Below are 15,458 nucleotides of genomic sequence, written 5' to 3'. Positions count from 1 at the left end.
CATTTAGTTAAACCAGAGTTGTTTTTGTTTTTCCCTGTCATTTTCCTTTTCATAGTTCTATATGTCTAAGCAAGATTCCGGGATTTAAATAAAAGATCTGGGTAACAACTGCCTATTAAGTATTGATGTTTAATTAGATTGGGGTGGGAATAAAGGGTTGAGGGATCTTTTAGTAAGGGGAAATGAGATGGCACTGGGACCATGGTGGTGGGTATCTTAAGCACAAATAGTGTACTAGCTAAATGTTGGAATAAGCAAATAAATAATAATGTTTTAAGTTGATTCCAATGTTCTGAGATCTGTTGTTTAAATAGAACCCTTTCAATAGAAGTCAGGACTTTTAAAGATCATCTCAATGGAAGTAACCCTAGCCCCCATACAAATGTGAGTTCATTTTTATTCACAGGAAAGAGAAAGAATGAATCACTTATGAAACTCCAAGCATTAGTTTGGATTTTAATTGAGCTGAGGGGAGAAGGGGGATATAGGCCTTTGGAAGAAGAAGGTAGCTCACCTCCTGAATCATTCTGCTTATGCCATCAGGGATTCACCAGGAAGGGCCATTACTGAGTGCCACTCTCTGAAGATCCAGACAGTCCTGAATCAAATTGAATTACCAGACCTCTCCAGAGAAGCTTCCAGCAGCATCTGAATGGAAAGATCTGCAGCATCAAGTTAATACCTAGGAGCTTTACCCTGAAACTTGCAGAAACTGCTTTGTGTGTAGGCACAGGGAAAACATGGCTCATACTTACATTTCACATAAAGACAGTCACTGCGAAAGGACACAACCACAGTCCCTATAGTCTCACAGAGGTGACGGGGAAATTTATTGACTCATTAATGCCATGCCCTAATCCAGAAAATAGGTAAGGTGCTTGATTATGAGTTTAAGAGATGTTTTATGAAGAGAGAAAATAATAGTATTTTATAGAGTAAAATGACATTGTCTATTAATGACCTTCTTTTTTCTTTTTCCTTCCTTTCTCCTTTTTTCTTCCTCCCTCCCTCCCTCCCTCCCTCCCACCCCTCCGTCCCTTCCTTCCTCTTTCTTTCTTTCTTCCTTTTTCTTTCTTTCTTTCTTTCTTTCTTTCTTTCTTTCTTTCTTTCTTTCTTTCTTTCTTTCTTTCTTTCTTTCTTTCTTTCTTTCTTTCTCTTTCTCTCTTTTTTCTTTCTCTTTCTCTCTCTTTCTTTCTTTCTCTCTCTCTTTCTTTCTTTCTTTCTTTCTTTCTTTCTTTCTTTCTTTCTTTCTTTCTTTCTTTCTTTCTTTCTTTCTTTCTTCCTTCCTTCCTTCCTTCCTTCCTTTCTTTCTTTCTTTCTTTCTTTCTTTCTTTCTTTCTTTCTTTCTTTCTTTCTTTCTTTCTTTCTTTCTTTCTTTCTTTCTTCTTTCTCTCTCATTCTGAGAAAAAACATTCTTGACAGCAAGTTGGCAGGTTGAAAAATGGTAGATTTATGTTGTCTATAAAAATAATTCATTAAATCCCATTAGGTTTCTAGACTCTAGGTATATCACAGAATATGAAGGTTTGCTCCCCACTTCATATTCTGTAATACACCTACCTTCTAAAGGCCCGCAGTGTGGTGGGGAAGGAAAGTGCAGGGAACCTGCTGTTACGATCCTCTTGTGTCCACTACCGTAAAGCAGCTGTTAAAAATGTTGGATAATTAGAATACTTAGTTTTGGTAGTGATTCCAATTAAATCAGAGAAAAGTTTGGTTCTTGAGGTCAGGGAGATGGTTCAAAGGGCCAGAGCACAGCTTTCCATGAAGGAGCCAGAGCATCGCAAGGAACAACCCCTCCAGCTTCCCCTCCAAGCCCAGCTACTACCCCCCAAACCGGCTCTTCAGACAGCCCTCTCAGGTGAATGAGGAGGCAGCATAACACCACGATTAGCAGAGATAACCTGATTTACGGGACTAGGGCACAGGTTACACAACTTAAAAAGTAGTTGTTCTGAGAAACAGTCACGGTTTCTTTAAACAGGTCATGGCACTGGCTGCTCATAATATGAGCCTTGTTCATCCAGGCCAGGGAAAGGCAAGAAAACTTAGGGCCCAACTGGTTACTTTTGTTTCCTTACTTGTGTTTCTTCCTCTACCTCTGTAGACAGGCATGAATAAAAACTGATGAGTTTCATTATTCCAAATATTCTCTTTAGTTTTGGGCAATACCCAGCATTGGTTAGGTCTTACTAACTGGTTCAGCATGGTTCACTTCTGACTGGCTCAGGGGCATATATGGCATGTCTCGGATCAAACCCAGGTCAGCTGTTTGCTTTACCTGTTGTACTATTTCTCTGGAACTGGAGCGATAGCACAGTGGGTAGGGCGTTTGCCTTGCACATGCCCGACCCAGGTTTGATTCCTCTGTCTCTCTCGAAGAACCCGGCAAGCTACCGAGAGTATCCCGCCTGCATGGCAGAGCCTGGCAAGCTACCCATGGCATATTCAATATGCCAAAAACAGTAACAACAAGTCTCACAATGGAGGCATTACTGGTGCCCGCTTGAGCAAATTGATGAACAAGGGGACAACAGTGCTACTATTTCTCTGGCCCCTCAAACTACTCCTTGCTTTGGGGAGAGGTGTTTGGGGCCATAACCATTTGTGCTCATTGGTTTCTTCTGGGCCTGGACACTCCTGGGGACCACATAGGATGCTGGGGATTGAGCCCGGGTTGGTAGCATGCAAGGCAAGCTCCCTACCCACTGGGCTATTGTTCTGATCCCTCAAATCATTCCCTCCTAACCCTGCCAGTTATTGCAGTTATCCTGATCCCTGAAGCATCATTTTCTCCAGCGATTTCTTAGGAGTTCACATAAACTCTTTATGTCAATGCAATGGACACCTGACCGAAAACCATGGAGCCCCTCTTCTCTGGAAAAGAAGAAGCACACCCCCTTTCATAGTTATATACTTAGTAAGAAGTGTCTTAGTTTAGGGAGCAGAATAGATCTTTCTGTTTTTATTTAGAGCCCTGTCTCTCACTAGGATCAGTGATCCAGATTGTGTCTAAGAGAAGGAACTTGGAAGGATCCAAGTGACACATGCCATTCAGAATCAGACAGGAGCAGAGAGCCTCAGAATACAGCTTTCCTGCTGAGTCAGACTGTCAGTGCCTGAGTTTTGCTCTCTGAGGCAGACTTCTCTCCTGAGATTTCCACTGTTTTCAAAATGTTTGACCGGCTAGCAGGCCTGTGCAGTCCAGATCAAATGTCCCTATGTCTAAGTCTTAGTACAAGGAGGGCCGTAGATGGGAATGGCATCAAAGATACAAAATGGCAGCCTTGAGGAACGGCCAGGACTTCTCAGAGCAGGGTAGAAGAGTTTCAAAAGAGAAAGCAGGAAACATCCTTCTAAAGTAACTTCCAGAATGACAGAGAGATGGGATGAGGCTGGAGACTGGAAGTCAGAACTTCCTGTAACTAGACTCAGTAGCCAAGTTCATCAAGAAGGATCCCCAACTCCAAAGTTAGAGTGTTTCAACCCCTAGGAAAGAATGTGAAGGATTAAGAGGACCAGATGGCAGCAGCTGAAAGGGACATTTTGGTTCTCATAAACCTGAACCACCTCCACCAGCTCTCAAGAAGGAGAGGAAGCCAGAGGGTTGAAACTAATTGTTTAGTTTTAGTCTTTTCATCTAGGTCCAGATGACTGAGTAGAAGGAGACTTTGTGGATGGTATGGCCGAAACAGCTTGCACCAATTTAAAAAATGGCCCAAAATATGTGAGAATCCCTTGGGGCTAGGGAGATAACTCAAGTTGGAGAGCACATGCCTAGCATGTGGAAAATTGTTCCACCCCCAGCACTGTATGAATCTCTTCTTAACACCACTGGGTGCACCCTGGTGCCCTTAAGCAGTGCCAGAGATGAGCACCACACGCTTGCTAAGTACAGCCAGCAATGGCCCAAGGGCACCCTGGCATGTGGTTCTTGTGAAAAACTGAAAAGATATTTTTGATTCACTCATTGAGAGAAGGGTGCATGTCATTTTTCTTAAATCTGGGCATGGTTTGTGACGACTCCGAACCAGCATGACAGGAGGTGCTATTTGACTTTGTGGAATCGTTGATGCCCGGATCTCTTGGGACGCCAGCCTGCATGCAAAGTATCTGGCTACCCAAGGCAGCCGGGATGTGAAGGCCCCCTGGAGAGCAGGCACAGATGAGCTCAACCCTTTCAGCTGTGTTTACCACATCATGGCATAGATGATTAAAGCCACTTGCGCACTCCTCCCGCCGCACCCACCGCTTCCCCAGACCACCCTATCTGACAACTGAATCCCTCAGACATTAGTGAAGACACAAAAGCAAAAATTTACTTCTCCGGCTTGAATTATGTCTTCCTCTTCTTCCAATCCGTGTGTTGAGACTTAAGTCCCACTACTGCAGAATGGGGTCTCGAGGAATAGGAAGAGCCATGCTAGGAGTGTCACGTGTCACTCAAGTGAGAGAAGGAATCCGGAGTTCTGACCTCCATCCAGAATTAGGGACGCTGTCTTGTTTGCCAAGATATCAAAAATCAGATGGGCCGGACACGTAATGTGATTCAGAGACGACCGCTGGACTAGAGCTGTTACCGACTGGATTCACGGGATGTCAAAAGATGGCGTGGCTGCCCACCAATGAGATGGTCAGACTTCTTCATCAAAACCCTGAATGAACGGTTTGAGGCTCTTCCTGTTCCTGGAGCGAGCAGATATCATTGGGCCCCACTAGCAAGCAACAGGGACGAATGGAGACATTACTGGCGCCCGCTTGAGCAAATCAAAGATCAACTGGATGACAAGTGATGGCAAGTGACAAGTGATATCTCAGAATGCAAATGTGTTTAAAGAGAAAGGGTTTAGGTCACGTTAGGTTGCAAGAGGAGGTGCTAATCCAATATAACCAGTGTCCTTATAAGAACAGCGTGTAACAGACACACAGAGGGAGGATGGTGAGGAGACGTTGGGAGGAGATGCCAAGCATCCAAGCCAAGCAGAGAAGCCTGTTTGGAGAGAAATTTCCATAGGAAATTTACCATGATAGTAGGTTTTGTTCATTAATTCATGAACCAACTAGTGCCCAGCCTAGCAGATACAAAGTAGCTCCAAAGAACATACTAAGCAGGTGAGTAGGAACAAGTTGCTGTTGGTGACAGCTGGGTGAGTGCAAAAAAACTAGGGCTTACAGGGCTGGTTAGTTTCCTATTACCTAGCAAAAAGAATTCAGAATTAAGTAGCAGTTTGTGATGGCAAATGCTGATTGGCTGTCAAGGCCTTCCTTTCCGGGGAAGCTGAATATAAAAAACTCAAAGCAGCGTCTTGCTAACACAGGGCTTAGCATGACTGACTCCACCTTAGGCTCAATCTGGACATTTTAATAGGCCTCAGAAGAAATCACCCCTGCCACGGTCTTAGATTTCTAGCCTCCAGAACTCTGAGAAAATTAATTTCTGTTGTTTAAATCAGGTTTATATTTGGTTCATTTACCTTACAGCCCTGTAAGCCCTATTTCGTTGCATTCACCCAGCTGTCATTCTCAGAAACTGTGAAAGAAAGGAAAATGGCTTCTGTTTTAAGTCACTAAATTTTGGAGTAGGTTGTTTCATACTAATAGGAATAGAAATAGCCTTAGACTTCTGACGTTCTTTTTCTCCAGGAATATTATGTTGCTACCCACATTATAGTTTAGGAGGAACACAGCGGGTAACTGTAAAGAGCTGATAACTACCAGAAAGAGAGGTTAGGAGGAAGGGCCAGAGTTCAGACTTAGGGCTTTTGTGGCACTTGGGAGATTTCTGGCATACCCATTTACATATCAAACTATAAAGTTAATTTAGAGCAAATACTATATAACTTAAAATTATATTAAAACGATATCGCATATAGTTGAAACAGAGTTTTAAAAAAATCCTTTCTCATTAAGCCTAAGAAAATTGAAGAAAATCAGACAAAACAAAACAAATGTCAAACAGGAACAACCAAAAACCTGCATGTAATTCTGCTTTCTATAGCTAATTTATGGGTAGGCCATTTGGTCAGGTGGGATTCCTCGGAAGAGAGAATTGTAGTACCAGATTGCAGGCCAAGGGCCCTGTCTGACCTAGATTTTGATTTTTTAAAAGAGTGATTATAGCTCTGGAGGCAGGGTTAGGTCTCCTGGCCTCTACCAGGAAGCTCTTCTTAGCCATGGGGGATATTACATTATAGCTAATTACAGGCTGTCTGCTAAGCTTTTCTAATTACTTCACTCACAATAATCTTGCTTTTAAGAAACTAAGTCTCTGCAAAGCATCTTGAGGACAGGGGAGTACTTCTTGGGGCTTTTAATACCACCCGGAGACCACCTCCTTGGCAGATAGACAGAAAATACAGATAGGTAGTGAGGAGAACATGACTCTCTGTAAAACTGAGCGAGGGGATCATGTTTAGGTTAAGCCCAAACTTTACGGCCTACTGGCTTAACAATTTAATTGTCTAACCTCTCTCCAAATTTGTTTCTAAATCTGAAAAATGGGGTTATTAATAGTAGTTACTATATGAAGTAGTTGAGACTGTGCCTAGTATCTACTCAGCGCTCCATTCAATTTAGTAAATAAACATGTAAACGAGGCTTTATTTTTAAAATAAATTTTATTTCTTATTAAAAAGTGTTACTATTTTTAATAATATTACCAATATTATTTTATACTTTGGTGCCATGCCCTTATGCATCAGGCCTTCCTGCACCCACCACCACCCTGAGCATCCTCAGATCAAAGTTCTATTGACCATGTCTGAGGGTTTGTTTTGATTAGGGATTGTCTAATCTCTTGCTTGTTTCTCTATATTTTGCAAGTGAGTGAGAAAATCTGGTATTTGTCCTTTTCATTTAGACTTAGTATGACTTCCTCCAATTCTATTCAAGTTGCAGCATACTGACTTCAAGCTTTCATCTTTTTTCGTAGCTGAGTAGTATTCCTCTGTGCATCAATACCGTATTTTCTTTATCCAGTCATCTATATGGGGGCAGTTATATTGTTTTCAGACCATGTAAACTGTAAATAATTATTTGACAAACAAAGGTGTGCATAATAGACAACTTTTACAAGATTAATTTAACTCTTAAAATTCAGGGGTTCCTACTTATTTGCTGCTTTCATGTTTGAGGTTGTTATATCCAGTGAAGGAAGCAGAGAGGCAGAGAGGCAAGAGGCAAAAGCTATTACAATGTAATAGAGATGAAAAATGGGAAGGGAAAAGGGAGGTGGGTAATTTGGCTAAAGGGGTTCACTGTACGGTAATGAATAGAAATCAGACTTTTGGTGAAGAGCCTAATATAGTATATGAGATATTGATTGTGTGTATATACTGAGACAATATAAAATTATAGTAAAAAAACAAAAGATAAAATAAATTCCTACATTTTTTGGTATTGATTGGGCCAGATCTTAATATGCCCATGTGTTTGTCATAGCAAGAATTTCCAAAGATAACTGTCACCATTTTTCTCTCCCTACTGTCACTTACAAGTAGAGAAATCCCAGGTGGCTATCTGGCCCCTGTATCAGACTTGGAGACTTTCACAAAAGACAGAAAAACTAAAGATCTTCCACAAGCATAGCAGGGGTTTTAAAAAATTAAAAGAGAATAAGTCAATTAGAAATGACTTAATTAGGAAATCAGCTCCCTTGAAGAAAGGAAATTAACTGAAAAAAATAGAACTTAATAAAAAAAAGTTGGGTGTACAAATACATGTTGCTAGAGCTGGATTTTACCAGTCTCTGAGATTGTTGTGTATTTCCCAAACTTCAGGTTCAGTGATAACATGTTAGTAGTTTGAAACCACCCTGGTGAGAGTATTTGCACTATTGACATTGACACTGGACTTCTATCTTGATCAGTTGTTAATTTTTTACTTTCATGTAACTGCAAAAATCTAAGTTGTATTTCTAGTTTAATGGACCACAAGTCTCTGAGTCTAGAAACTTGTAGTGTAAGCATGGCCTTTGTAATATTTGGTTCCATTAAAGCAGATGCCTGTTGAGAAGTTTACACAACATGCATTGTGTGGTGCATAAAGATCTCATATTTGTTATCTATTTCTACTTAACCTTTTTTTCCTTCTTCTTCACTTTATTGGGAGGTGGGATTGGCCATACCTGGCTGTACTCATGTATTACTCCTGGTGGTAACAGGGATTCAAATGAGAGTGGACTATATACAAGACAAGTGCTTTTTTTTTTGGCTTTTTGGGTCATATCTGACATTGCTCAGGAGTTACTCCTGGGTCTACATTCAGAAATTACTTCTGACAGTGCTCAGTTGACCATATGGGATGCTGGGGATAGAACCTGGGTAAGCCATGGGCAAGGCAATCGCCCTCCCTACTGTACTTTTGCTCTAGCCCCTTAGACAAGTGCTTTAACCCCTGTTTTATTTCTCCAGCCAAACTTAGTCTCATTATTTCCTTTTCTTAGTTTTTGGTTTTTTAAAAAATATATAAATATATAAAATATACAGCCTTATGGACACATTTTTATATAAATTTACATATTTGAAAGTCACTGCTGAAAATTTTAACTGATGGATATGAAATAAAACAGGAAAATATGGATGCCACTGTTTTAAAAATAAAAGAAAAAGAATTCTGAGATGTTCAGACTGATAATTCAGAAGTAATGTATCTGTGTATATGTATGTGTGTGTTTGTGTGTGGTGACATTAGAAGTTAAAGATGAAAGAAAATATTATTGTCATTTCAGGTTGAAACTTTTCTTTTTTTTTTTTTTTTTTTTTTTTTTTTTTTTTGCTTTTTGGGTCACACCCGGCGATGCTCAGGGGTTACTCCTGGCTCTGCACTCAGGAATTACCCCTGGCAGTGCTCAGGGGACCATATGGGATGCTGGGAATCGAACCTGGGTCGGCCGCGTGCAAGGCAAATGCCCTACCCACTGTGCTATTGCTCCAGCCCCGAAACTTTTCTTTTTTAAAATATGCATGAAGGAAGGTGGCTCATAATATAGATCAAGGCGGTGAGTTAGGCTACTTCAGTTTAGAAAGTGAATCCTTGTTTATGACCTTCCTGTGGCCATATCTAAATGCTAAATCCCTGTATGGACTTACTACTTCGCAGATGTCTGGGTCAGCCCTGGAGAGTCAAATTCAGTAGGAGTGGGATCAAACATAGGAATTTGCATTTCAACTAAGCTTTTAAAAAATTGTTTATGCTGCCCATGCATCTCATGGTTCATGCGCACACACTGAACCAGTGTTTTAAGGAAGGACTTGGAGAGAAAAGGATATTCTGATGACAGTCTTCTGTGAGACTGGACCACAGAAGAGAAGAGTTTGGAGAGGGGGAGGCCTGAAGGGAGAGAAATCAAGTCAGAACAGGGCATTAAAGGAGAGAAAGGAGAGATGAGTATTGGTCATTGGCTATTGGTCATGGAGGCATGGACTTCTGTGCTGATTAACACAAGCAGAGAGAGTAGCCTAGCTGGTTTAGCCCTGCAAAAAGTTTCACTAGCACGATCTTTACTGACAGGTTGTACCTGGGAAGTGGTTTAGTTTAACGGAAGAGGAAGAGACTCTGTGTTACTGGAAAGGAGAAGAAAAATGCTTGTGGCCACATACATTTCAGTTTTGGCTCCCTTTTTCTCTCTGGCTGAACTGTACGTGCCTGGGTTATTCACACATTGATCAGGCCTCATTACTCTTTTTGAAGTCTTTCCTCTGACACCCTACAAAAGTAGTTTCAGTTTCACAAGGCTGTGAATGTGTGTGTATGTGTGAGAGAGAGACAGAGAGAGACAGAGATAGAGAGAGAGACAGAGAGAGAGAGAGAGAGAGAGAGAGAGAGAGAGAGAGAGAGAGAGAGAGAGAGAGAGAGAGAGAGAGTACATGTGTCTGTTCTGAGCCAGGATAATTGTGAAAGCACAGTCCAATGCGTCTGCTCTCCCTGCAGCTCCAGAGGAGACACAGTTCCATAGTTCTGCATTCGTGTTTACCATTTGATCCGCTTGATGGAGGACAGAAGCTATACAGACCTACTTCTGTGGGAGGAGTGCCTCTCCAGCAACAACCCTTTTTCCTACCAAGACTTTGATTGTACTTTCCTCTAAGACCCAGCACATTTCCCATCCATAATATGTCTTATTTTGATGTTTGCAAACATTCAGGGGAAGCATGAGTGAGTGCTTCACCTTATTTCGAAAGTGTTACACAGGAGCAGAGTCTGGGAGCCTTAAGACTGTCATCACCACTCCGTCCCAGTACTGGCTGCATGCCAGCAGTTGTAACTACTGTGTTTGGCTTTCTATAATTTAGATCTCTTTCCTTGCTCTGAAATTAGACATCCTGGCTTCTTCCACATAACTACTTCTTCTTTTCCCATATACAGATGGCTTTATAACATTCACCTTCATGCATCTCAACTTGCAGCCTATTTTGTATTTTTTCATAGTTTTGTTTGGTGATGAAACTTTCTATATAGATTATAAATTCCTGGACCAGATAGATAGTACAGAAGGCAAGATCCTAGAATTATATGCGTCTCACGGGGGTTTGTGCCTCGGCTGCACATATGGTCTCCTGAGCACTTCCAGAAGTTATCCTTGAGCATGGAGTAAGCCTTGAGCACTGCTGGTTTTGGGCTCAGCCCCCAGCCTCCACCACCAAGTACTGTACATTCCTGGGTTAAACTTCTTCCTCTTCATATCAATTCTACTGCCTGACACGGCAGTTTTGCAAAGTAAGTGCTCAATATTTGTTGATTGATTGACATGAAGAAATGTGTTAGGGCTGTTAGATTTGTTATGACAGAAAATCAAGCAGCCTTAGCTCAGACTAGGAACTGCCTATCCAATACAAGAAATTTGGTTTAATACTGAGAAGTTCCTTTACTTACGATGACAGTCAAAATTAATTTAATTTTTTAAACTGCATTTTTAGTTGCATGTGTAATTGTTATTATTCTGAGCAGCATTATACCTATACATTTAGTAGTTCATGTAAGAAAATGAAATTAGTAGTTTTGTGGCCAAATCAAGCTCATTAAAAGTTTTGCCAATGGGAGTGGTATTTTCCAAACACGGCTCAAAGTCACTCAACCGGATCAGAGGGTTTATGGGAAGGTCCTGCTCTCCTGGGAACCACGAGGGTCATACCTGGTGGTACTCAAGGGTAAATACGGCCAAACCTGGAAATGTTGCAGTGGGGGGCAATAGCGGGGGATGCATGTGGTATCAAACTGGGGTCCTTCATAAGCAAACTATGCATTACTGGTCTTTGTGCGATGTCCCTGACCCCACAACTTATTTTTAGTTGTCTTCTTCCAGTCTTATATTGACTATATCTCAGATGCAATATGTACTTCTAACCTCACTAGATCATGTACAAATGTAGCTCTGAACTCTGAGCAGCCCTGAGTTCATCCTGCACCAGGCTGGGACTCCTTGGAAAGGGTTTTCCCTGGGCTCTTGGTTACTGTGTTTCCATATGTTGCTGGTTGCTCTTTATCACCCACTAGAACTCAGGTGCTTAATTTTTTAAAAAGTAATTTTAATTAAATTTTTTTTTCTTTTTGGGTCACACTGGTGATGCTCAGGGGTTACTCCTGGCTCTGCGCTCAGGGATCATTCCTGGCCATGCTCAAGGGACCATATGGGATGCCAGAGATAGAACCCAGGTTGGCCACATGCAAGACAAATGCCCTACTTGCTGTACTATCACTCCAGTCCCAAATTTTAATATTTTAAAAAATATGTAATGCTTCCACAATTTGCATGTCATACTGGGGTCATGCTAATATTCTCTGTATTGTTCTAATTTGGGTATTTGTGCTGCTGAAGCAAGCAATAATTTTAATTTTTTAAAATTTGAGTCACCATGAGATACATAGTTACAAAGCTATTCATGATCAGGTTTCAGTCATACAATGATCGAACACCCATTCATCCACTAGTGTCCTTTCCCACTACTAATGACCCCAGTTTCCCTCCCTCACCACCCTCCTCCTCAGCCTGTCTCTATGGCAGTCACTTTCCTTTTCTTTCTCTCTCCCTCCCTGCCCTCCACCTCTCTCTCTCTCTCTCTCTCTCTCTCTCTCTCTCTCTCTCTCTCTCTCTCTCTCTCTCTCTCTCTCTCTCTCCTTCTGGGCACTAAGGTCTGCAACACAGGTACTGAGAGATTGTCAGGTGCTTCTTTTCTTACAATTCTGCTTTATTCCTCTTAAGTTTTGAGTTCACAGAGAAGTAGAAAGGCAATAATCACGACCCATATTTCAGTCTCTTAAATTCCATACTAAACATTTCATTTTATTTCAAGCATTTAAAAATAATAGACATAGTGACATCTCATTTAAAAACATTATAGAAATCTCTAAAAATGTTTGTGTGTATGGATCTGAAGAGACAGCACAGCGTCAAAGGTACATACTGACAAAAGGCTAATCCCAGCTGATTCCCTTGCCCAAGATTGTTCCTTGAGCATGGCCAGAGGCAACCATGAAGGCCTAGACCACTGGATACTCCTGGGCACTGCAAGGTCAGAGTAAGTCCACATCCTTGGGTTCTGACTTTGAACTATAGGCCCAGTTGGCTGAGAATTTCTGGGTGAAGCCCCTTCATATCTGGGCCTCCTTTACATTGCCCCCACCCCAGAATGCTGATGTATATTAGGCTGAATACTATGAATTCTATACATAGCCAAATACTATGGTGTGAATGTTTTCTCAAAGCTCAGGAGACTAGAAGTCCAAGATCATGGTGTGAGGGGGTTTGATTTCTTCTAAGGCCTCTTTCCTTGTCTGGCAGACAGCCACCTCTCACGATGCCCTCATATGATGGTCTCTGTCTATGGACAAATTTATTCTTCATGCAAAGACACAGATAATTTTGAAATAAGACAAGCCAAAAAGATTTGATTTGAACTCAAGCACATTTAAAAATATTTTATGTACAAACACAATTACACTATGAGGTGTTTGGGTAAGTTAAGATTGCAACATGAATTTAAGAAGGGAGCACAGTCTGGTTAGTAACACATTTTTTTTTTTTTTGCTTTTTGGGTCACACTCAGCAATGCTCAGGGGTTACTCCTGGCTTTGCACTCAGGAATTGCTCCTGGCAGTGCTTGGGGGACCATATGGGATGCCGGGGATCGAACCCAGGTCGGCCACGTGCAAGGCAAACGCCCTACCCACTGTGCTATCACTCCGGCCCCTGGTTAGTAACACATTTAACAAAAGTGACAGTAGCTCATTGATAAATTGAACACCCAATTAATATTTGATTTTTTCAGTTGGGTTCCAAATCCCTCTTTCTCTGTCATCACCAAATATATTTCCAATCAAATGGGAACCATAAATTGTATTTGACTGTCATATCTTATGAATTTATTTTAGTTTAGAGAAGTCCCTTTCTCCTCTTTTCCCCCACAATGCATCTTGTTGAAGATGCATTGCTGTACTAGAGTTTCTCAAACTAGATGAGAGATCTTGGCACTTGTCACTTGTCATCCCGTTGCTCATCGATTTGCTCGAGCGGGTGCCAGTAACATCTCCATTCAACCCTGTCACATGCTAGTGTAGCCCAATGGTGGCTGGTTGCTCCAAGAACATGAAGAGCATCAAACTGTTTGCTCAGGGTCTTCACAAAGAAGTCTGACCATCTCGTAGGTGGGCAGCCAGGTGTTCTTTTGACGTCCTATAGAATCCAATCCAATCCAATGAGAGACCTTATTGCCTAAAAAGCTTTAGGCAAGAAGATTTCATAGATAGTACTATAGATTTCATATAGTAGTCATTTAGAAGGCAGAGTAGGTCTGAGTGTTCAAACTTAAATAATGTTTAGTCACTGGAATACAGTACGGACATTTTGATGGCCCTAGTGGCTGACACGTCGCCCCCAAGCACCGCAGCTGTTCTCTCTTCCAGCACAGGTGTGTGACGTCCCTTGACCCGCCCTTCCCATGTCCCAGCCTGCTCTTTGGACCCCGAGCACCCAGCCTTCCCCCCTCTCTGGACTGCCACCCTAGTGGCCGGCATGCCAACCCCAAGCACCGCAGCCCTTCTCTCTTCCGGCACAGGTGTGTGCTATTGTGGGGAAAGGGGCGTGGCCTCTTTTCCGGCTGCAGATATTCTCCTAAAACCCATCAATATGTTGTTTCATCTCAGCCTTCATTACCTATGTCATGTCCAAGAGTAACATCCTAGCTATCCATAAACAGTAGAACAATAAAACACAAGTCTTCACATATTGACTAAAGGAACATCTGAGTGGGAGGCCATGTTCTAGAAGAAGAAAAGAAAAAGGCAACCACCATTGACCGAGCCCATTCAGAATCCTTTTTCGCAACAAGAGGGAACAGGGTTACTGATCTTGAAGGTTCCTCTTCCATACCACCACAACAACATGAAAAAACAGCGCAAATCCCCACCACAAGGAGAGGACGATGAAAGGAGTCCAGAAACCTCAATAGGCATTTCCTGCAAACTTGAGCTCTCTGATAAAAAATTCAGAGTTGAAATCCTCAAGATGTTCAATGAACTCAATGGAAAGATTGACAAGTTAAAGGAGGACCTGACAGAAACAGTCAAACAGACAGCCAACAAAATACGGGAAGAAATGAGAAGAGAAATAAAAAACCTACAAAAAGAAATGAAGGATTCAGTAGATCAAATAAAAAACTCTGTGGCTGCCCTCAACAATAGAATGACTGCAGCAGAAGACAGAATCAGTGATCTTGTAGATGAGCTGCAAGAAGCCTACAGACAACAACAAACCATGGCAAGAGACCTCAAAATAGCTCTAGGACGACTCAGAGTCTTAGGGGATGATTTCAAGATGAACGACATTAGAATCATTGGAGTACCAGAAGGACAGGGAAGCAACCCCAATGAAAAAGACACAGTCAAACAAATCATTGCTGAAAAGTTCCCAGAGCTGGAGAATGAAGGCATCCAGATTCAAGGCGCCCAAAGGGTGCCAGCTAAAAGAGACCCTAACAGAAAAACCCCAAGACATATCATAGTTAGAATGATGGACGTCACGGATAGAGACACAATACTGCAAACAGCAAGGTTGAAGAAGGAAATCGCATACAAAGGTGCACCCCTTAGATTCACAGCAGACCTATCAGAGGAAAACCTCCAAGCCCGAAGGCAGTTGTGGGATATAGTGAAAAAGCTCAATGAAATTAACACTTCACCAAGAATACTTGATCTGGCTAAACTCTCATTCAAACTTAAAGGAATGATACACTATTTTGTGGATAAATAACAGCTCAGGAGCTTCATAGACTCAAAACCAAACTTAAAAGAAGGTCTAAAGGGACTATTGTAAGACAAGAAGAACCCCTACAAGCACAATAAACCCTTATAGAAAGATGGAGCAAAATCCCATAACAATAATCTCTCTTAATGTCAATGGTCTAAATTCACCAATGAAAAGACACAGAGTGGCAAAATGGATTCAGAGACTGAACCCAACATTT

At 41.7% G+C, this 15,458-nt stretch overlaps 1 protein-coding gene and 1 pseudogene across 1 annotated transcript in view; one reads left to right on the top strand and one right to left on the bottom strand.

The window, feature by feature from the left end:
* Positions 1-15,458, top strand: part of TIGIT (T cell immunoreceptor with Ig and ITIM domains) — a 33,514-nt gene that overhangs the window by 408 nt on the left and 17,648 nt on the right. The gene's annotated exons all lie outside the window — the stretch shown is intronic.
* LOC129402884 (U6 spliceosomal RNA) lies at positions 11,722-11,818 on the bottom strand (annotated as a pseudogene).

Source organism: Sorex araneus, chromosome 2, assembly GCF_027595985.1.
Source record: "Sorex araneus isolate mSorAra2 chromosome 2, mSorAra2.pri, whole genome shotgun sequence".
In the NCBI taxonomy this organism is placed as follows: Eukaryota; Metazoa; Chordata; class Mammalia; order Eulipotyphla; family Soricidae; genus Sorex; species Sorex araneus.
The sequence above is the reverse complement of the archived record's forward strand: the minus strand, read 5'-3'. Positions and strand labels throughout refer to the sequence as shown.